Source organism: Ailuropoda melanoleuca, chromosome 14 (assembly GCF_002007445.2).
Source record: "Ailuropoda melanoleuca isolate Jingjing chromosome 14, ASM200744v2, whole genome shotgun sequence".
NCBI lineage: Eukaryota > Metazoa > Chordata > Mammalia > Carnivora > Ursidae > Ailuropoda > Ailuropoda melanoleuca.
This window is the reverse complement of record NC_048231.1, coordinates 92,632,154-92,642,242: the sequence shown is the minus strand read 5'-3', so window position 1 is coordinate 92,642,242 and position 10,089 is coordinate 92,632,154.

The following is a 10,089-nucleotide window of genomic DNA, read 5'->3' as shown; positions in this document are numbered from 1 at the left end:
CGGCCCGAGGCCCGGCGAACGAGTCGCAGCACGGCGGGCTCTCCTCCTGCACCGGGCGGCCCACCGGCTCCCCCGCGCCGCTGCCCGGCCCCGCCGGGCCCTCCTGGGAGTTCTGGCTGACGTAGACCACGATGATGTCGCCCTTGAAGTTCATCACCTGCCCACTGGAAATAAACGTGGAGTTACTGTTTCCAGTCACATTTCCTGCAAGGGGAGAGGAAGAGAGAACACGCAGGTGAGTCATCAGTTCTTGGTGAGAACTTGGTCTTGTGAGAGGCAAGTTTCCCAAGGAAACAGGCTGTTCTAGGAGCGGCCTCCCCTCACCGACACCGTCTTTAAAGTGCATTGGACACTCCCAGCGGTTCCTTCGTTTGTCAGCTCACCAGGCCCAACTGAGGCAGAGGAAGGAGGGTGAGAGAAGGCAAAAGAGAAGCAAGACTACGGGCCATGCTCCAGTTTCGTCGTCTGCCACATGGGACTCAGGATACTGGCAGGAGAGCACACCGGGTGTTAGGCCGTTACCTGGGAAAGGGTTTGCGTGCGGGAGATCCACAAGCAGCAAACAGCCAGTGGCCTGGCTATGGTCAAATACATCGGTAAGGGAACACAGGGCTGGAGGGAAGGTCGTTGTCTGATAGGACCCTGGAGCCCACCAGGCCAGCCTTCACTGTGACCAGACTGTCACACCTTTGTACCTTGCACGGAGGTCCCTGACAGGTCAGCCCTGGAGGGCAATGGGACCACCCAGGCTCAGTATTTAGCAGAGGTTAAATCAATTTCCTTAACACTTTCTTTTTAACTCCTGGAAGGAAAGAGATTCATAAGACTAAAATGGAAAAAAGAAATCCTATAAATCACTCTTTCCTTCTGAACCCTGAGGGGTGTTTTGTTCCTAGAGGGCTCTACCATCACTTCTTTGTGGGTGACTAGATTTGACCAGTCTTAAATGGACGAGCCTTTTGGGAAACAAATAGAAAGTGCAACAAATGTTAGGAAACTTGCTACTCTTATTACTCTTCTATTTTAAAAACGGATACTCTAGAAATGTCCCAGGTGAAAATTAATGCCATAAACCAAGAGGATGCAGAAATGTCCCGACACTCTGTATCAGAAACAGAATCTTTCATTCTGAGAAGAGCTGAACATCAAAATGGCTCCTGTTAACTTCCTCATCTTTTTTTCTCATCTACTTTTTTTCTCATCTTTCTCAGCTTTGTAATAATTTATACAAGTTAACTTTCTATCGCCACTCCACAAGAAGAGATTTCCCCCAAATTTGGAAGGCATGTTTTGGATGGTCTAAAATTCCAACAGCCTACAGGAAATCCCGTTGGGGAGCCTTCCCTCCACCCACAAGGTAACTTCAGAGAAGCTGAGATGGAGGCCCAGTGACCCAGGAAACTAGAAGGATTTCAAATGAAAACAGACTTTCAAGTGTGAGCAACAAATCGAAAAAATTTATGACTCATGCTATTTCTCTCATAGGCAGGTGTATGGGGTATATTTCAAGATGGGTGGTGGTGGGGATTTATTTGCCTAATGACCCCCCCTCCCCCGCCAAGCAACATGGGGGATGCCAGCTAGTGTTCCCATTCACCAGCTAGCTGGATCACTCCATGTCCTCTGAAATGTACCAACAGGTGCTCCTAACACAGTGTACTCTATGCCAGGGGTCTACTTTCTAGTATGTCTATGCCTTTCTTCTCCCACCAGTTACCAAGTTAGTTCTCAGTTCTGTTTTTACCAGTTGAACTCATTAGGAAATCTAATTAACTATTTTCTAAGTGGTGGAAAATAAGTGCAATAAAAAGGGGGAAATGTTTCTGTAAAAATTCAAGTGAATGCTTTGCAAGAACCCAAATAAAAGTGAGTCACGCTCAATGCAAAATGAAAGACAATATCCACAAACGGCTGAACTGGTACGCAGACATGGGCAAGAGAACTGTTGAAAGAAGAAACAAAACACATGAAAAGTGCAGAAGGATCTTGGACTCAAATTGGCTTTGCAAATGTCTACAATTTCTCATTCCACACTGAAGACATAGAGAGTGGAAATTAAGATCACGAGGTTACTGTAAAAAAACAAAACAAAACTATCATCAGCCAACACATATGGCCCTTTACTAAAAATAATCCATGTGAATGTTGTTATGTTTTAGGTTTAAAAAAGATGCTCAAAATATGGACTTGTAAATGACTTCTCCAAGTGACTCAGCAACTACTGACCCAGGGCTGATACCAGGGCCTCTCCCGTGGTGGCAGCAACAGGAGTGAGCACCGTGACACGTGACACGGAAGTCCCACCATCAGTTCAGGAGTTAGTTAACAGAAGTCAAAGTGAAAAATTAACAGCAGTATGAATATACCATCAACATTCTATTCTAATTTAAATATGCCATGTTTGTTAAATAAAAGCAATTTAAAAAGCTGCTTAAAAGTATGATTTTCTCAGTGTAGTTCCTCTAGTCTGTTGTTACGACATCACTGACTGCTGGTTCGGTTGTTCTCGGTAGAATGGAGAGCTACACATCGCTAGCCACTGTGTGATTGACTTACGGCTTTGAATTTAATCTCCCATCTTCTTCGTCCTCTTCATACGGAGATTTATCTACTTATGTCATGGTACATACATTTTCTCCCTCATTTTAAATTTTATTTCCCAATAAATCATCCTCATGAATCCACTGTTGTTTACCTTCCTGGTCAGAATCTTCAATGTGAGCTCAGGTCAAAAGCCCATTTTTTCCTTATCGTCTTGCACAACAACATCTTGTTTAATTATTCACATTAAGAATTTCATCCCATGCTAATTACCTCATAGCAAACAATATCTTTGTTATATTCCATAGGCTCTGTATTCTTTTTATCATCTAAAATGGAACTCAAATCCTTTCGCCTAAGATACATTTAAACATTTCAGAATCCTTTGACCCAGACTGGATCAAGAATATTACTCTTTTGGGGATGGGGTAGGGACAGAATGGAGGGGTCGACAAGAACAAGGCCTTTAAATTCCTGACAATTAGGATGTAAAGAAAAGGTATCTAGAAAGAGTTTAAGATTCTAAAGCAATTTTATTCCTAACAATTTGTTTTTCTTTTTTAAAGATTTCATTTATTTATTTGACAGAGAGAGAGACAGCCAGCGTGAGAGGGAACACAAGCAGGGGGAGTGTGAGAGGAAGAAGCAGGTTCCCAGCGGAGCAGGGAGCCCGATGCGGGGCTCGATCCCAGGACCCTGGGATCACACCCTGAGCCGAAGTCAGATGCCTAACGACTGAGCCACCCAGGCATCCCTCACATTTTCTTTCTTTCTTTCTTTCTTTTTTTTTAACTCAAGGTACAATTAATGACAAAAACCACCTTCCATCAAGTCCAAGCCCATTCCATCCACACTGACTTTTACAAGAGTAGTAAACTGGTAGACTGAAATTCCTTAAAAAGCTCTACTGATCTGGGGGCGCCTGGGTGGCACAGCGGTTAAGCGTCTGCCTTCGGCTCAGGGCGTGATCCCGGCGTTATGGGATCGCCCCACGTCAGGCTCCTCCGCTATGAGCCTGCTTCTTCCTCTCCCACTCCCCCTGCTTTGTGTTCCCTCTCTCGCTGGCTGTTTCTATCTCTGTCAAATAAATAAATAAAATCTTTAAAAAAAAAAAAAGCTCTACTGATCTGCTAATGATAGTAAGGGTCTGCGGAGCCAGCATCATGGGCACGTGACCTGTGCGGTTAATGGCACCTACCCTCAGAAGACCATGCTTGATTTAATGCTCTACTGTCATCATCTTGGATTTCTTATTAATTTTTGCACATGGACACCTCGTGTTTTCATTTTTCACTGGGCTCTGGAAATGAGGCAGCAGGTGGTGAGTAGCAGGCAGCTCTCAGGAGTGTTGCTCTGGGTTCTTCCCAGACGCTTTAATTTAGTGTCACTCTTTTTGGAGGTAACCTCTTATAAGTTGGGTATCTTTCAATATTGCTGGAGTGTTTGTGAATCTGATTTTTGGGAAGACACTGAGTCGCAGAGCTATCTGCTGGTGCCACCAAAACACGGTTCCTATGATATGTTTCCCTGATATTCAAGCCACTTGTCATTTGCTGTGAAACGTGTGACACCAACTTTCTGGTATAGCACTGAGGCTTGTCCCTTTAAGAAAAAGTCTGGTGATGGTATCGATACCTTTGATGCTTTGCCTACAGTCTCGCGTTTTGGTTTCTTTAAAATGGAATGAGAACCAAGGCACCTGCCAAGCAGTTTAAGTGCAGAATCCTTCTAGAGTTATCTTCCCTCAACGCTCATACTTGTCTCATCCATCTCAGCTTCAGCAGCAAAAAGGTTTTAGCAACTAATTCTTTGAACAGTCCCAAAGCACTGAACGGTTTTCACAGAAACAGGTCTTATGCTTTTCAAACTCATGTCTTTTTACCAACTCACCAGTTTTAATAGGATCAGCTCACAGTCCTGGGACAGGGAACACCCACAGATTTAGTAAACATGGCCATTCACCAAGTGGGAACAGAAGGGCCTGTATTCTAGAGGGACCCGTTAGATGTGAGTAATCAGTGTACTGTGGGCTTCCATGAGCTTACTCTACGGAGGGAGAGAAGAATGTGTGCTAATCTGTGGTTAGGTGTACACAGGTTAGTGAGCACCCATTATAGTAACAGTAGTAATGGAAACAACGCCCCAAATCCAGAATTTATTGAGCGTTCCCTCCATGTCGGGCTGGCTGCATTGCAAACACCAACTTGCACCTACTGTGCATGGGATCATTGCAGGCCTGCTTCTTTCTCCCCCCTCTCCTGACACTGCGTAAGGAGGGAAACTGTCAAAGAGCCTTCTTTTTTCAAGGCTTGTCCTAAGGTAGACTCACCTGCCAGTCATCTAATAATGTCAATGTCATCCTGGTGTTGTGGTCTCTGAAGAGCAGAAGGTGCTCACTGCTGACAAAAGGGATGAGGTTTCAGTGGCTGCCCGAGTCCAGGAGGGTAAGAAGTGGGGAGGAGGGCACCTGGGTGGCACAGTGGTTAAGCGTCTGCCTTTGGCTCAGGGCGTGATCCTGGCGTTATGGGATTGAGCCCCACATCAGGCTCTTCTGCTGTGGGCCTGCTTCTTCCTCTCCCACTCCCCCTGCTTGTGTTCCCTCTCTCGCTGGCTGTCTCTATCTCTGTCGAATAGATAAATAAAATCTTAAAAAAAAAAAAAAGTGGGGAGGGACGGAGGCGAGAGCAGGGGTCTGGAACCTCTGGTCTGGCCCTGCTCGGTCCTCCCTAGCTGTGGCATTTGGGACAAGCCACCTAACAACCCTTCCAGATTTCAGTCTGCTCGTTTGTGAAACGAGAATCAAGTTTCAAGCCCTGCTAGCTTGGCAGCAAGCAGCTGCACAGAGTGGCACACAATACCTGTTAAATGAAAGAATAAACGAATGAATGAACACCCGCAGGATGGGTCAGATGAGATGATGGGTTTGAAAATGCTCGGGGAATTGCAGAGAATCAGTCACAGGTGCGCTGATGGCATGACTACTCCCGGCAGGTGGAACTCCCAGGGAAAGAGATCGGCGGAATGTGCCAGGCAGTAATGTTATTTTTCCATCCGTGTCTTGTTGGAGGATATCAACGTGTCTTGAAGACCGAGAGGGCACTTTCCTCCAGAAATCTAACCAACTTTTGTTTTCTTTGCTGAACTAATTCATCATGACTGTCACTGGTTTGAACACTCATCTATATCATTCTGCACTAAACCCCCATGGTCTTGTTTCTCCTCATGCAAGTCAGCGATGACTTGCCTGTAGCGCAGGAGTAGATCAAGGTTTAGAATGAGCTGGTAATATCCTTCTCCTATAATACACCTTAGTCCTGAATTGTCCTTCTCACTAGCAAATAATTCCTTAAGATGTGCTTTCTACCTTTTAGGACAGAAAGGTGTTACAGGGTTATGCAAGCCGACCAGAGAGGGCAAGTCAATGGGTCTCCAGGTCAGCAAGTTGCATGATCGTGGGGGTGCTGTGGGGCCTCCTTTTGGACATGGTTGCCATGGCTTCCGCAGTTGATATCTGCCCCAAAGGAGTAACTCTTTCCCACTAAGGGCCAAGGAAGCCCCGACTGTTCTGTTGGGGGGGCGCTGAGCCCTTGTTGGTAGCAGGTAAGGGGAAATACGAAAAGAGAAGGATGGTGTAGATGAGGCTTACCCAAGATGCCTGACAAAGGCCCGAGACTTAGTCTAGTCAATCTCCAGGAATACAGACAAAGCAAGGACCCATGACTCACTTCTTCCTTCCCTTCTTCAGGCTGCCCTTCTGACACCTTTCCCCTGCTAGGCAGCCCCTGGCATTGATTTTAACTTTCTTTTCACTTGAGAAAAAAGATGGGATTGGAGGTATATGAAGGAAAGAACTTTCCTCACAAAAGAATGGGGGGTAGTGAAAATAGTACCTTCCAGAGACGGCGGAAGGGAGGGGACGCATAGGCCAAAGTAGCCATCACTTGTGCACAGACCCTAGGGTCCCTGTCCATGGAAACTTCTGGGCCTGGCCTGGCCATGGACCCTCGCTCAGCCAGAGCAGTCAACTATCCCAGACCCTTATTCTACGGTGCACTGGAGAGTCTCCAACACACAGCAGACAAAGGAAATCAGCATCAACAGCACCAACTTAATGGCACCCCAGCAGCGGCTTATGGTACAGGCCTCACAATCAGAGAATCAGGGTGTCAGAATTGTCTCCTCGTCTCTCAACACAGGGTGACTGGAAACTGTATTTGAAGCTACCTAAAAGTCGGATTTGAGAGCCACAACGACATGAGGATTTTCACTGAATCAGAAATTTTGAAGAATTGCTAACATTTAAAATGGGTCGGTTGGGTTAACATCAATATTTAATGTGACTTAACCAGCAAATTTTTCAGGTAACTCGAGATAGCTAAAAATGGCATTGAAGTCAACAAAAACAATGGACAAATGAAGTGTCCCATCCGAATCAGAAAGATGTCTACACGTTGCTAAGTCCATACTTGGACAAATGAAGTGTCCCATCCGAATCAGAAAGATGTCTACACGTTGCTAAGTCCATACTTGACATAGTGGCTCCATGGAATCTCTCTTTCTTGGGCAGAGAACACAAGCTTCATTTTAAGAACTCAATCTCTGACAGAATTCACATTTTCAAGCAAGGTAATTTACACTCTTCTTCCCAAAAGCTTATTATGTTGTTTAAAATGCATAATGTATGAATATTAAATCACAAGAACTATAGCGAATAATACCACCCAATTGTCATGTAGATTTTCTCCCAAGGAACAGAACTAAAAATATACACAAATACACTCAAACTACCCAGGCTACACTGAGTTCTTTCGGAATTTTTTAAAAACTTATTTTATATTTAACCCATATGCTTCTCATGTGATTTTCCTTTTTATGGAAATGCAAGCTCTGTTTTAGGCATTTGGAAGAAACTGAGTATATGATGATAAGGGAAGGGAAGCAGTATTTAATAGTTCCATTCTGAATCATGCTTGAAAGTTACTTAGAATGGTTTACGAATGAAACTCTTTCAAAATGAGCCCCATTGGAACAGAGAGAAAGAATGCAGGACTGAATTAAAGTATACAGTAAACATTTTTTTCATATATTTTGAAAGAATGCATTGACTTTTAGCACCAGTGAATATTGCCAAACAACCAAATAATAAAATATTATTTTAAACTTACAGGGTCAATGAGCCCTTATAGTACTTGCCCTTATAGTACTTAGCTAAAAGCAAAACACAAGCTAGTGGATGGCATTCCAACAAGAAAGAGAAGAAACTTAGAACCAGAGTATTGTCCATTGCTTGGGGGGAGGGGGGGAAGGGAAGAAAATTAAGGTAGGAGAACCTTTATCTATCTTTTCAGGATGGAAATGGATGGTCAAAGATAGTCATTTTAAGAGAGGCGGACCCAAGGATGGGAGACTGAGGCTGGGGAGAAACAAGGTCAGGCAGGTGCCCTTCAACCTCCAGTGCCCTGGGCTCCCAGGAATCGGCCTTGGTGTGTCACTGCCATTAGGATGACCCAGCTCACCTTGTCTGCTCTACCCGGGACACCGAGGTCTGTCTAGGACAGTTCATGCCAGTCCTTCCATCCCCTGCTTGGCCTCCAGCTCCCAGAACAGACTAAAGATGTGGGAGGCTGAGAGTGAGTTTACGGAACAAACAGGGAGGTATGGTCTCCTGTTCCTCTAGTTACTCATGACTGGCTGAATGATGAGCTTCACATGCTGTGACTAAGCCGCCTTGGGAGACGCTGGAAAGATCAGGTGTGGCGAAGGTCATGGAAATTCCCCCTGAATGGTGCACTACCTACAGCCCGCTTGTTGATAAAGGTGTGCGCCTGCCAGGCTCAGTGAGAAAGACGGAAAGCACACAGAAGGGGGGGTGGTGGCCACACGGCCAGGACACCTGCCCTCCCTGGTTCTGAAGCAACATTGGAGTTGAGACTTGAAGGACAGGAGGAGTGGGTGCTCTGGGAAAGGGGACAGTGTAGGGACAGGATGGCTCACACTAGCAGAAGCACAGAACAGAGCAGAAGAGGCAAGTGAGAGGTGTCAGTAGTTAAAGGGGCTGGCTTTGGCCAAAACTTAGGTGGCAGGGAGGAGAAGTGGGGGAGAGCAGGCAGAAGGGCGGGNTGCAGTTTCAAGTTCCTGATTTCTTCAGTTGTCCATTCCCAGACCTCAATCTCTACTTGTTTTGCCGGCTTCCCCAAGTCTCTGGGGGCTCAGCAGACCCTCAACAAAGATATGATAGAAAAACAAATATGTCGTTGCTGTTCTTTAATAACCTCTGTGGACCCTGTAAATAAACAACTGTTTCCAGCTCAGAAGTGGCCAAAGACAAAAAGTGATTTCAGGAGCCAAAAGCAAGGCCCCGGCCACTACAGACGCTTCAGTTGCAAGAAGGAATTCTTTCTTTCACATGAAGTAATTTTCTGGACACAGTGAAAATTCTCCAAACTCCAGGTGAAAGGATTTGTAACCAAGGGAACCACCATTATGTCATCAGAATAGTAATTTAAGATGTAAATTAAGAAATGGTTTTATAAGACATAGCCAAGTATGTTTTTCCTGTATTGGTTTTTGCTAATAACTCACTGTTCTTGAAGATTTATAACATTGCTAGAATAGCCTTAACATTGGATATTATTTTTAAAAATTACATTTTTAGAACTGTTTGAAGAACCATCATTCTCTTCAAAGGGATGGGGAGTGCAAAGGAGAAACTCCTCCCTGCTGAGGACATGCCCAATCACATCATTTTCCCAGAAACCACTCGAGTTGGTTGTGTGTGTGTGTGTGTGTGTGTGTGTGTGTGTGTGTGTGTGTGTTTAAATACTCACAAATAAAAACCTGAAACCTAATAAAAAAGGCCACCTCCAAGTCCCCAGAGCACAGTGGCTTTCAGGAGATCAAATAGGATTAGACTCCCTCTGATCTTTCACCCAAGTCCTCTTTCGCACACTTTACAGAACATAAATAATGGCAATCTTAAAAAAAAAAAAAAAAAAAAGCAATAATGAGAAAGTGCTATTTTGACCAGAAACCAGAAGGCCTGTTCATGTAGAAGTAATTATGGAGAGAGCAGCACAGCTTCCAAAATCAATCTGGCTGCTGCGTCTCCTCAGGCGAGAATGAGTTTGGCCCTCTTGCTGGCATCCCAGGCAGACTCTCCACGGATGTTTTGCATGGCTAAGCACCAGACGAAGAGAGAGAAAGCAGTGTAAACTTTCTGCAAATTAACACCATTTAGTTGATGACACACTTTTTTTTTTTCCTTTCCTCCATGCCTCACTGTTTAGTGCTAGAGAAATAAATGGTCATGAAAAACAGACTAGGGCCCTGTTTTAACTCTTCATAGGAGAGCACAGATCTGGCTTTTGGCTTCATGTCACTAAGAAAAAAAAATCTCTTTAATTTGGTCAACTCTTCTCTTCCAACAGCCGCTGACGATTTTCACACAGTGGCAAACATCCCCTTCCTGGTGTCACTAATGGAAAAACTGGTCTGCCCCTGGCTGTGGTACCAGGCCACGGTCACTGCCACACTCAGCTCTGGCCTCCC